The sequence below is a fragment of the Carlito syrichta genome, unplaced genomic scaffold, assembly GCF_000164805.1.
Source record: "Carlito syrichta isolate Samal-C Ts95f unplaced genomic scaffold, Tarsius_syrichta-2.0.1 Scaffold165621, whole genome shotgun sequence".
Lineage (NCBI taxonomy): Eukaryota > Metazoa > Chordata > Mammalia > Primates > Tarsiidae > Carlito > Carlito syrichta.
In genome coordinates, this window is record NW_007109717.1 from 81,275 (window position 1) to 94,338 (window position 13,064).

A 13,064-nucleotide genomic window follows, 5' to 3' on the forward strand; every position below is an offset into this window, starting at 1 on the left:
GGAGGATCACCGGAGCCCAGCAGGTCGAGGCTGCGGTGGCCGGAAGCAGCTACTGCACTCTAGTCTAGGCGACAGAGTGAGACTCCAACTGAAAAAAAAAAGAGCATGGGAAAAGTTTCAGATTACATGTTCATTCCAAGCAAGGTCTAGTCCAAATCAATACCCCAGAACTCTTCCTAATCTATCCCCTCCCCCAGGGTTAGCCCCTCCGGGTAATTCAAATCCTTGGGAATGGCCACACCTATCATCTTCATAGTCTGAGGGGTTGTCATCAGGAGAGTTGTCAATTATTAATAGATTTCTCTTTTTCCCCCCAGAGTCTCCTTCTGTCACCCAGGTGGGAGTGCAATGGCAGAATCATAGCCTAGGCTCAAAGGCTTCTCTTGTCTCAGCCTCTCAAGTAGCAAGGACTTCAGGCATACATCACCATACTGGGCTAACTTTTTTTTGGTAGAGATGGGGGGGCCTCACTATGTTGCCAGGCTGGTCTCGAACTCCTGGCCTCAAGTCTTCCTCCCACCTTGGCCTCCCTGAGTGCTGAGATTACAGGTGTGAGCCACTGCACCTGCCCTGTAGAGCTCTTCTGCTCTTGGGATGTGGCCTTGACACTCCCAGTTGGGATTAATAATAGTGATAGGAACAACAACTCAATGTAGAAAGTAAATGCCTACATTTTCCCAGAACCTTAGGGGTAGGCAAAATCTCAGTCCAGATAACTACACTTTACAGACAAGAAAGAGAGTGCGTGGCCTAGCCAAGAGCTGGTCTTCGTAGTGACAAGGAGGTCCAGTTTACTCGGCAGACCTGAGGGGTAGTGGAGGGCATAGTGGGGGGCAGGGGTCAGTGGAGGGGGCCGGTGGCTTCTTTTGTACAATCTGCAGAGGGGAATCCCACTGAGCATTTTGCTTTTACAGGATTCAGTATAAATGGAGAGAATGCTAGGTAGAGAAATAGGAAGATTTTTTCATGGACTGTCTCAGAGATGACCAAGCAGGGGAGAACTTCAGGAACAGGGAGTCCAATAGGGATCCTGAGCAACTGGACACATCAGTGAGCTTGGTAACCATGACGATTATAGGCTCGCTGTGTCTTTCAAAGGATCCTTCCCCAGGGGTGACATATCCAACTTTCAGTTCGGTTGCCTGCAGAGGCAAAAAATGGGGATATTTGTATAAAGGCTTGTCTTTCCATGAGTAGGAAGAAACAGCAAGGGAGGTGTAAACAAAGGGAGAGGAAGAAGTACTGAATGTTATAAAAAAAGAGTTTATAAATTCAGCCTGGCAGTAAGTCCCACAGCTGCAGAAGCTTATGCGCCATGTCCTCTATCTTGGGAGAAAGTAGACGGCATCAGATGTCATCTTCTTATCTTGGTGGCTGTACTTTGGTCAGCTTAGGTTTGGGATCAGTGACAGACTGGAAGGTCCACTTGGGAGGAGAATCAGGAGACTTTTTAAAATGAGAAATAGGAATCCACGAGTCAATGCTGCGTAATTGAGCAGCACATAGGTTGGTGAAGGGTACCTGATAGGGTCCCTTCCAGCAAGCCTGGAGGGAATTCTTAAACTGGTGACTCTAGGCCTGAGGTTATGAGGACGTTCTTTGTCTCCTGGGAGCACACTGTTGTTAGAATCTTGAGCAAGTTAGTATCATATTGCAGGATGTTAATGAGCTCCTTGAAATAATGGAGGAGGCCTCCTGTGATAGCTGGTGAAATCTTTCATCTAGGTGGTCATAATTTCAGAAGGAGACAACTTCGTTTTCCTGCAGGAAAGGAATGAAGGTTGAGGAGGACTCAAGACGTGCCTTGGGACTTGGCAGGCTAAGTGCAGCACAGATTTTTACCAGCTGGGTTTTTGCTGTTCCATTGGCTCAGTCTACGAGTTCAGACGGATGGGGATGGTAAGCACACTGGAAATGTTGATAGACCAAATTTTACACGTCTTTTGAACAATTTTCCCTGCAAAACGAGTCCCTCAGTCACTGTGAAGTTCTTCGGGGACTCCCCCGTTTGGTATGATTCTTTCTAATAGGTCTTAGCTGTGAACATGGCTATGGTCTGACGACAGGCAAGAACGTCAACCCAACGTGAAAACATGCAAAGTATAATCAGCACATGCTGGTATCCAAGTGAGGTGGGGAGTTGGAGAAAATCTTGTTACCTTAACTTGAAGAGGCGATTTGGTCATGGAAAATGGTCCACGGAGGCATGTAATGGATTTCTAGGATTGCATTGTCAACAAATTTTGCACAGTTGGTCTACCCAATAGGCAATGAGGAACCTCAATAATAATGCTTCCCCCATTGGACCGTTTTGTTAATGTTCCAAGGGGGTAGATGATGAATGAATGTTAAAAACCTTCTTTTGGAGGCTATTAGGGAGAATGGAGTGGCCGCTGGGACCCACCCAGAAGTACTGCACAAAGTCCAAAGAACAACCTTGTTTGACCCATCTCCCCCTTCAGTCCTCCAAGGAGATGGTCTGAGCTTTTGGTGTAATTGGGGAACTGGAGACAAGATAGAAATAAGTGAGGATTTGTTTAATAGTATTTTTTTCTTCATTTTTATTTTGAAGATGTAGGGTACAATTCAGGGTTAGGTATACAAATGGTCATTGCACAGGTAAAGTTTGGGCCTCACTTTGGTCCCCATTTCACTCGGTTTGAGATCAGATACCCTTGGTTAATAGTATTGATGTTATATTTTCGGACCTGGGTGACTTGGCAGCAGTAGCAGCCATTTTGTTTTCTAGCATTTCTTTATTTGGACAGAAGCATACCCATGAACTTTAACAATGGCTAAAGCTTTTGGAGCTTAAATGACAATGAAGAGTGTCTTTATTTTTCTGTTGTTGTTCAGATGAGGTAAGAAAGCCTCTTTGTTCCCAGAGCATGCCAAAATCATGAGCTACTCTGAAGGCATACTTATTGTCTGTATAAATGTTGTCTGTTTTATCTTTAGCTAAAATACATGCCCTGATAAGAGCATGTGGTTGTTCTTTTTGGGCAGATCTGTCATCAAAGAGAGGGTCAGGTTCTATAACTCGTTGAGAGAAACAACAGCATGTCCAGTTTGGTATTTACTATCGAGTTCCCTCAGATATGATCCATCGGTAAACTGACTGTAGTCTATATTGGATGAGGGAGTCTCTTGGAGATCTAGTCGAGGGATAAAAAGTTGATGTGTTAAGGTAACACAGTCATGGGGAATGTCATCATCTATAAAGGGGGTAAAATGGCAGGATTAAGCAAACTACATCAGGCAAAGGTAAGGGGGGTGAGGATAGAAAGACAACTACGTAGCTAGCTAGCAGAGAAGTGTTGAGAGGGAATTGAGGGGAGCCCTGGCAGAGTGAGGAACACAGGCAGTGAGACTATCTTTTTCGTGGCTTTTACAAGGGTACAAACAGAGGCAAGAAGGAAATCGTCGAGCAATAGGATCTAACTATTGTATCTTGTGGGTTTACTTTGACCTCCTTGGGGTTAAGAATCCCCAGAGCATTCTCTTCACATTCCTGAATGAACAGATGAAAAGGGAGGTTATAATTAGGGTACCTAACGTTAGGATTAGGGTAAGTTAGATTTTTATGTTCTCAAAAGACCATCAGGCACCAGGGTCCATTGGATATAATAAGGAGAGGAATTTTTGAGTAGATTATAGGGCAACTGGGACATTGACAGAAAATTGGAAAGCCACTTTTAGTAATCACTTGTTTTTTATTTTTTAAATGTGGGATGCAATTCAAGGTTAGGTACATATGTGGTTATCGTACAGGTAAAGTGTGAGTGCCCTTACTGATGCTATGTGCCCACCCCCCAGCAATGTCCCCCTACTGCCAAACCCTTTCTTATAGTGTCATGGTAAATTTCAGGGTCCACTTGTGAGTAATAGCTTTAACATCCCACAAAGTTGTCTCTTTGTTTGGGGAAGGGGAATGGCCAATATACTTGTAGGCATGAGAGGTCAAGATTTAGTTCCTCTGAGGTCGGAAGTGCTCCAGGAATTCAACAGACATCAGACAAAATTAGTTTATGTCCCTTAGAATCTAGCTGTGGAATAGGTAGAGGCTGTCAGTGAGGCAAGCCTCTTGGAAGAAGGAACATAAAAGCAAATCATCAATATATTAGAGTAAAGCAGACCTGCACCGAGAGACGGTGGAGGCTAAATCGGTCTTTAGAATCTGAGATAAGTAGACTGGACGACTTTCCGTATTCCTTTGTGGAAGGAGAGTCCGGTTACATCGTGGGCCATCTTAAGATGAAGGCCAAAAGGTATTGATTGTCACCATCTGCTCGTCTACTGAGGAAGGTGCTGCAAAAGTCAACAGTTGAGAAGTATTGGCTTTCGGGGGGAGCATCAGAAAGCAGGGATGTGGGGATTGGGAATCACTGAGTATCTGAAAGTGACTATGTTACTGACAGCCCTAAGATCTTGGACAAATCACCATCCGCAACCGCTGGGTTTGCAGATGGGTAGGTAGGAGGGGGATGTTTCAAGGGCTGGTACAAGGTTGACAGGCTTTTTTTGTTTGGGATTTTTTTTTTTTTTTTTTGAGTTGGAGTCTCACTCTGTTGCCCAGACTGGAGTGCAGTGGCCGCTCCCGGCCACCGCAGCCTCGACCTGCTGGGATCCAGCGATCCTTCCGCCTCAGCCTTCCAAGTAGCCGGAATTACAGGCATGTGCTCCACGCCCGGCTGATTTTTTGATTTATTGTAGAGATGAGGTCTCGCTGCCCAGGCGGGTCTCGAACCCGCGGGCTCAGGCAATCCACTCACCTCAGCCTCCCAAAGGCGCAGGATGACAGGCTGAGCCACCGAGCCCAGCTGTTTGGGATTTTTTAAATAAGGTCATCCAGTCTGGGTTGTATGTCAGCTAAGGACCTCAGGATTTAGGAGGTATTGTTTAATATTGGAGAGGGGTTTATTATGGCCTACCTGAATTTTAATTGGAGGTGTTGAATGGATGTGACCAATATCGGTGTTAGGTTGTGCCCAAAGACTCTCAGGTAGCTCTTGGAAGGCAGGGTGGATGACGCTGGTGAGGTTGAGTAGATGAGTATTTGGGTAAGAGCAGTTTCTGTGGCAAAACCTTTTGGTGAAGATAGTTCAAGCATTATGTCCCCCTTTTGGGAGAAGAAAATGTGGATCTGGTAGGCTTCTAAAAAGTCCCTTCCCAGGAGGTGTACGGGAGACAACAGTACAAGCAAAAAGCTATGATTGCCCGTGAGGGGTCCCAGGTGAAAGGGGATCAGTAGAGATTTAGGAACCATCATAGGCTAGTTGGCCACACTGACCATCTGGATGAATTCAGAACTCCAGGGAGCGGACGGTGACAGTATGTTGGGGTTAAGGACAGACAGAGTAGTCCCAGTACCTACCAAAACTCGAACTTGTTTGTCCTCAATTTCAATATCTAATTCCCCTAGTTGGTTAGTTTTAACTAAAAGAAATGTCCTTTGATGTCTCCAGGGCATCTCTAGTCTTGCTTGAGGGAAGAAGGCCAGGAAACTATCAGAATTTAGTTATAAGCCATTGTTTGTATCGGGGGCAATTCTTTTTTTTTTTTTTCTTTTTTCAGTTGGAGTCTCACTGTCGCCCAGGCTGGAGTGCAGGGGCACGCTCACAGCCACCGCAGCCTCGACTTGCTGGGCTCAGGTGATCCCTCCGCCTCAGCTTTCCAAGTAACTGGAACTACAGACATGCACCACCACGCACGCCTGGCTAGTTTTTTGATTTATTGTAGAGATGAGGTGTCACCAAGTTGCCCAGGCTGGCCTCAAACGCGTGGGCTCACAATCTTCTCACCTCAGCCTCTCAAAGTACTGGAATTATAGGCGTGAGCCACCACACCTGGCCCAATTCTTCTTAAAATGTTCAATCTGTTTGCAGAAAAAGCACGTTTGTTTTTTTTTTTTAATTTTGAGAATTGAACATTTTTGGAGTATTACTTTTTTTGAGTTGAAGTTTCACTGTTGCCCAGGCTGGAGTGCAGTGGCAAGTTCACAGCCATCTCAGCCTCAACCTGCTGGGCTCAGGTGATCTTTCTGACTCAGCCTTCCAAGTAGCTGGAACTACAGATGCACACCACCAAGCCTGACTAATTTTTTGATTTATTATAGAGACAAGGTCTCTCCAAGTTACCCAGGCTGGTCTCAAACCCCTGGGCTCAAGCAGTCCTCTCACCTCTGCCTCCCAACGTGCTGGGATTACAGGCTTGAGCTACCTCACCTGGCCTGGAGTACTGCCTTTTAATTGTAGCTGCAATTATTACTTTGGCAGTCTTTTCTTAACAATCTAAGGCTTAAATAGTTCTTGATTTCCTTCTTTCCTTCCCTCCTTTTTTTTTTTGGAGACAGGGCCTCACTCTGTTACCCAGACTGGGGTGCAGTGGTGCAATCATAGCTAACTGTAACCTCAAACTGTTGGCTGAAGTGATCCTCCTGCCTCAGGTGATTTTTCTGTCTCAATCTCTTTTTTTTTTGAGTTGGAGTCTCACTCTGTTGCCCAGACTGAAGTGCAGTGGCACGCTCCTGGCCACCGCAGCCTCAACCTGCTGGGCTCCGGAGATCCATCCGCCTCAGCATTCCAAGTAGCTGGAACTACAGGCGCGCGCTACCACGCCCGGCTAATTTTTGATTTATTGTAGAGATGAGGTCTTGCCAAGTTGCCCAGGTGGGTCTCGAACCCGCGGGCTCAGGCAATCCACTCACCTCAGCCTCCCCAAGCGTGGGATTACAGGCTGAGCCACCAAGCCCGCTGTCTCAACCTCTTGAGTAGCTAGGACTATAGATACATGCCACTACGCCTAGCTAATGTTTGCTCTTTTCTAAAGTTTTTAGTAATTGATTGGCAAAAGAGCTTATTTCACGGGGTCATTTGCGACCCAATTAAGGTCATGCTATTTTATCAGGATACTGAGGGCTTCAGAAAGATCAGCCACAAAAATGGAGTGAAATAAATTGAGTGTTTCATCCTGTAAATCTTTTATCCCCAAATTCGTTGGGAAGTTTGTTCAGATCGAAGTAATCAAGGACATATTCTTCCTTTCCTGTGTATAATGCTGTATGTCTTTGCAGTTTACTCGGTGGGGAAAACGTAGAGGAACGGCTTTTAGCGATTTGGTAGCCTGTTTCTGTGCCTTCTCAAATCTGGATTAAAGGGGGCTATCCCACTCGGTAGTTAGCACCCTTTCTTGTGTCAAAATATTTACCACAAGTATGTGGATAAGTTGATAAAGTTTGGAGAATCCAAGCTGAGAAGCACTGATGATTTGACTAAAATGTTGGTCACATCCAAGGGAGTTATTCCAGGATTGGGGAAGTCTTTTACCAGGCCCAAAAAGTTCCGATTGAGCGCGAGGGCAATCTGTCAGTTTCCATTTCTCATAGTTTGGGCCTTGAAAAGGACTAAAGAAGGGCTGGGAAAGGTGGCAGCATTGAAGGGAGTGGGAAGCTTGGAGGAGGAGCAAAAGGGGAGTTCAGAAATCGTGGAACAGGAAGGGGGAGTGAGGGACAGAGCGGAGGTGGCAGGAAAAGTCTGGAAGGCAGGCAAGGTGGCAGGCAAAGGGGGAGTGGGGGCATTGCCTCCCAGAGGCATGCTAATGGCTTTGCTTTTGATCTCACAGGCACGAGGGTCAGAAAAAGAAGAATCTTCCAGTGTTTCCAGGCACTCATCTCTTTTTCTAATTTATTAAGGCATTTGCTTAATTTGAAATCGTTTTATTTAAGACAGGCAACTAATAATTCTACATGTAATGCTTCTTGATTGCATGTAGAATTTTCAAAGTATCGATTAAAGAAGGCCTCCCCCGAGGCGAGATGATTGCCTGAGCCCAGGTGTTCGAGACCCGCCTGGGCAACCTGATGAAACCTTACCTCTACAATAAATCACAAAAAATAGCCGGGCGTGGTAGTGTGCGTCTGTCGTTCCAGCTACTTGGAAAACTGAGGCAGAAGGATCGCCTGAGCCCAGCAGCTCGAGGCTGCGGTGGCCGGGAGCGTGCCACTACACTCCAGCCTAGGTGACAAGGTCTCCCACTGTCTCCAGGAGGTTCAGTATTTTCTTGGTTTAATTGTGTGTGTGTAGATAGGTACATTCTGGTATTTTGCTGGAGCCTCATTTTGACCAGGAACATTTATAATCACTTTGGGTGGCTTTTGTCCAGAGACCTAGCCAATTACTACTTTCTGGACCATAATTTTTGCTCATAAAGCCAGCTGGAGTGCTGGAGGGGACTGATCTGTAGAGGAAGACTTAGAACAGAGGTTACCCATTGCTCATACCTCATGAAGACATCTCTTCTAATGCAACTGAAGCATGAGTGTCCTCACAAAACTTTATGGGCCCCCTCCCTAAAGTGAAATAAAGTCCCTGAGATCTCAGCCAGAACGGGTGGGTGTGGGGAGTCTGAATCAGAGAGAACTTACCTGAGACCTCCCCCACACTTCTGGGGAAACAACTGAGCTCAAAAGGCTCTCACGGGTATTGATGTGTGGTTCAGAATGGCATCAAGAAGAGGGTTGGGGGTATCGAGAGGAGGTGTCAGAAGTGGAATCTCACTTCAGATCCCACTTATGACACCAAAGAATATTAGCAAACTGCTGAGAAAGAAGTAATAGGTTAAGAGAGACTTTATTTCTGTGAGTAGGTTGAAAATCAGGGAAACATAGCCTTCAGTACACAATAAAGGCATGCTCTGCCAGAACAAAGAGAGGGATTGTCCTTTTTTTTTTCATTTTTCTTATGACATAGTCAATTTCCTGGGGTTCCTTATTTTTAAAATTCCCACCTAGTTTCCCGTTCGGTCTGCTTGTAAATGAGGGGCACAAGTCTGTCTAGTTCTGACTGATGGATGTTAACATTGACCACGGGTAGCCAGGCACACTGGCAAGCACTTCTAGTTCCAGCTACTGGGGGGACTGAGGCAGGCGGATCATTTGAGCCCCAGGAATTCAAATCCTGCTGGGCAACATAGCAAAAACCCCATCTCAAAATTTATATATAAGTAAATAACAAATAATATCGGCCATAGGTCACAGTTTGCTGGTTAGGTCCAGATGCCAGCGGCTATTGATTCCTGCAGCGTAAAGAGGAACAAACAAATACGAGAGTCCCAAGGTAATGCAAGTGTGTGTTTTTCCAGGAACAGAGAGTACATATGTGGCTTAATGTTGAACGTAATCCCGGCTAGCCACTCAGGATCCATCTTTAGGGGTTGGCTTTTTCAGGATCACAAGTTGGAAAGAACAGGAAGCAGGATGACTGTAAGTGAGACACTGAGTGGCCTGATGCACCTTGTATAGTTCCAGCAGCAACCAATTCTTCAACACTGAGTGTCCTGCCGTTTGATTCAGGTCTGGCACAAACTACCTGGAGTTAGTGCAGACCCCACAGCAAAAGACTCAGTCCCAGTGAGCTCTTGCCTCAGGGGACTGAAGAAAATTACAGAAGCCACTCACACTTCCAACTGATGTGCTATAAATGTGGGGGTTCCCACCCCGCTTCAGATTTTATAATTTGCTAGAACGACTCGTGGAACTCAGGATTTTTTTTAAAAAGATACAATTCAGAAGCAGTCAATGGAAGAAGCACACAGGGCCAGGTATGGTGGATGAGAGTGGGAATGGAGATTCCATGTCATCTTCCCTTGGAACCTAGACACGTGCCACCCTCTCAGCATATCCATGTGTTTGCCAACTCAGAGTTCATTTAGCCTCTTGTTTCAGTGTTTCTATCAAAGCTTCATTACACAGATTACATCGCTGGCCACAGAACTGAACTTAATACCCAGTCCACCTCCTCCCAAAATGTCAGGGGAGGAAGCTGAACGTTCTCACCCTCTAATCACATGATGGGTTCCCCTGGCTACCAGTCCCCACTGACGCTATCAAGGAGCCCACCAAGAGTCACCTCATTAATATAAACTCAGGCAAGCTCAAAGGGGGCTTATTATGAACAAAAATGTATATGCCTATCCTCCAGGAAATCCCAACGGTTTTAGGAACTCTGTTTTGGGGACTAGAGGCATAGGCCAAATATATTTTCACTATCCTACACACCCGCAACACTACAGGGAGAGACCTCCCACCAACGCAGCCCTGGAAAAACATTCAGCATTTATTGCTCTCTGATGCTCCTCTGACTCAGTTACCATATTGCACATCCTAATGCGAATGAAGTTTGGCAAGTCTCTGCAGCGTAAGCTGGGAAGCCAGGCTAGCTGGGAAGCACACCTCCTAGGGGCCTGCTGGCACGCGAAACCGGAAGACTGCCCTCTGTGCCACACTGAGGCCCTCCGAACATTGCTGTCAGCCACAGCAACAGCGCTCTGAGAATAGGATAATTTTCTGCAGCTGGAGGCTGCCATTCACGTCCTCCATGCCCTCAGATCCTAGGAGTGCAGCTTACTTAGAGTCGACATCTCCCTGACCTGATATTGACCTTTCTCAAGACCAGAGTTTTTCAAATCGTAGCGTTATTTATAATTGAGAAAATTTGGAACACAACCACAAGATTAAATAAGCAATGGTGAAATACCAAGTAAAATATTTTGCAGCCACTTGAAGTGATGTTTCAAGTTTAATGACATGGGAAAACGTTCATAATAGAATGAGAAGTCATACGTGTACAGAAAATGCTGCAAAGGAACATTAGTATGTTAACAGCTGTTGTCACTGGGGAGATGAAATAAGAGTTGGTTCTTGTTTTCTGCCTTGTGCTCTATTTTTTCCTACAATAATCACGCATAATTTTTTATAACCAGAAAAACCCATGACCATATCATCTTCTTAGAAAAAGCCTCCCAACCTCAGAGAAAGCCTCATTCTGTACCATCCTCATTCCCATCTCTATTCCCATCCCCACTGCCAAGCTGGCAAACCTTCCTCAGGTTTTGCCATACCACGGAGCGCTATCAGGAGGAAGTTAGGCCGGGTGTGGTGGCTAGCACCTGTAATCCAAGTACCTGGGAGGCCAAAGCAGGAGGGTTGCTTAAAACCAGGAGTTTGAGACCAGCTTGGGAAATAAAGCGAGGCTCCCAACCCTACAAAAGTTTAAAAATTAGCCAGTTGTGGTGACGTGTGCCTGTAGTCCCAGCTACTCAGGAGGCTGAGGCAGGAGGATCACTTGAGCCCAGGAGGTTGAGGCTGCAATGAGCCATGATCTTGCCACCGCCCTCCAGCTTGGGAGACAAAGTGAGACCCTGTCTCTGTTAAAAAATATATAAATCAGAAGGGAGTTGGACGTTTAGGAAGTCAAATGGGTTCGTCAATAGAAATCCACTGCCTATTCATCATAGATCCTGAGTACTTACATGACTAGACCATTAAGTATCATCAGAAAGCAGCCCGCCCCGTGATAAATGGCATCTTAGCAGGACGAAAAGCAATAACGAGCCCATTTCCAAGAAGGCCTTAGTTTTGCAGGCAGCGTTTCTCCTGAATCAATTTCAAAAGCATGTTCCACGAGCACTGATTGAGCCTCTATCATGTGCCAGATCCTGGATGTGAAAGGAGATAGGTCCATTTGCTATAACGATATCCATAGCAAGCCCCAAATAATATGCTTTAAGTGAATATGAGAAAGAAGAAAATAGACTTCTTTGGATCTTTCCAGAACATTCGGTGAGAGGCGGAGGAGTGGCCACAGCTACGTACTCTTTCCTGCTTCCCCATGCTGGTCTCAGTCCACTCACTGGTTGTAGAAGACGTGAAAGAAGCCTTACTATGACGCTTTGGGGGTCAGGCCCAATGCCAGAAGTGAAAAAGGCTTAGCGGAAACTGGCCTTGAAGTATCCCCTGGTGAGAATCCACACAAAGAAGATTCATCAGATTTCTCAAGCTTATGAAGTTCCCTCTGACACAAAGAAAGGGGATTATAGGACAAAGGAGGAGAAATGGCGATTAAAGAGGGTAGAGCAGGTGGCAGTGTTGGAGCCTCCATAGGCAGTTTTGATACGTTTTTTTGGAGGAGGAAGTAGGATGCAGAAAGAAAGAAGACGCAAAGGTGCTGTGCCTCAGTCCTCAGTAACCTTAGAAGATTTGTCTGATGATGCAACGAGAACACTGGCGTCTGTCACAAATGTGAAGGCAGAGGGGGTAAGAAAGGAGCAGGAGAGTGCTGTCCCCATGGCTGAGGGACTGGAAGGAAAGTAAGAATTGCGCAGCTAGAAACTGGAACGGTTCAGCAAATTCAGCCTGCATGGAGTGCCAGGGCCATGGGGAGCAGATCTTCCCTAAGGATAGATGGAAACGTTGCAATAGAAGGAAGACAGTTTGAGAGAAGAAGATTCTGGAAGCTCATATTGACAAAGGCATGAGAGATGGCCAGAAGATAACATTCCATGGTGAAGGAGACCAAGAGCCAGGAGATGTTATCCTTGTGTTAGATCAGAAGGGTCATGATGCTTTCACTTGGCGACGGGAAGCCCTTCTCATGTGTGTGGTCATACAGCCAGTTGAAGCATTGTGTGGCTTCCAAAAGCCAGTATCTACTCTTGACAGCCAACTCATAGTCAGCACCTCTTATCCAGGTCAGATTGTCAAGCATGGAGATATCGAGTGTCTGTTAAACGAAGGCGGGCCAATTTATTGTAGACCGTATGAAAGGGTCGCCAAATCACCAAATTTAAGTCATCTACTGGCTTTCTCTCGCCTGATAAACTCTTTTTGTTGGAAAAATTCCTACCCAAGAGGAAGGAAGTAGAAAAGAATGATGGGACACATCAAGTAAGGCTGGTAGACTTCAATCCAATCAAGACGCAAATACAACAGAGAAACAGACGAGGATGGAAGTCATCGCCCCAGGAGGGTGTTCAGTGCTGAATCTCTTAATGGGACCAGTGAATAATACTCCCTGTAATATGCTCACTGCTTGCTATTGTTTTGTTCTAATATTCAATTATAGTAGTGTTTTAAGAGTTTAATGAAGAATAAATGCAAATATAAAAGCTCGGGAAAAAAAGAAAATAGGCCTACTTAAATTTGTCGAAATTTTGAGACAAAACAAAAAACAAAAACCAACCAATAAAATTGTCACCTCCTCATTATCTGATAATCTTAACCCTGCACA

General features: G+C 45.6%; 1 pseudogene; it reads left to right on the forward strand.

Annotated features, from left to right (window-relative positions):
- LOC103252515 overlaps nucleotides 1-12,817 on the forward strand; it is a 13,872-nt pseudogene extending 1,055 nt beyond the window's left edge.
- The last annotated feature ends 247 nt before the right edge of the window (nucleotides 12,818-13,064 follow it).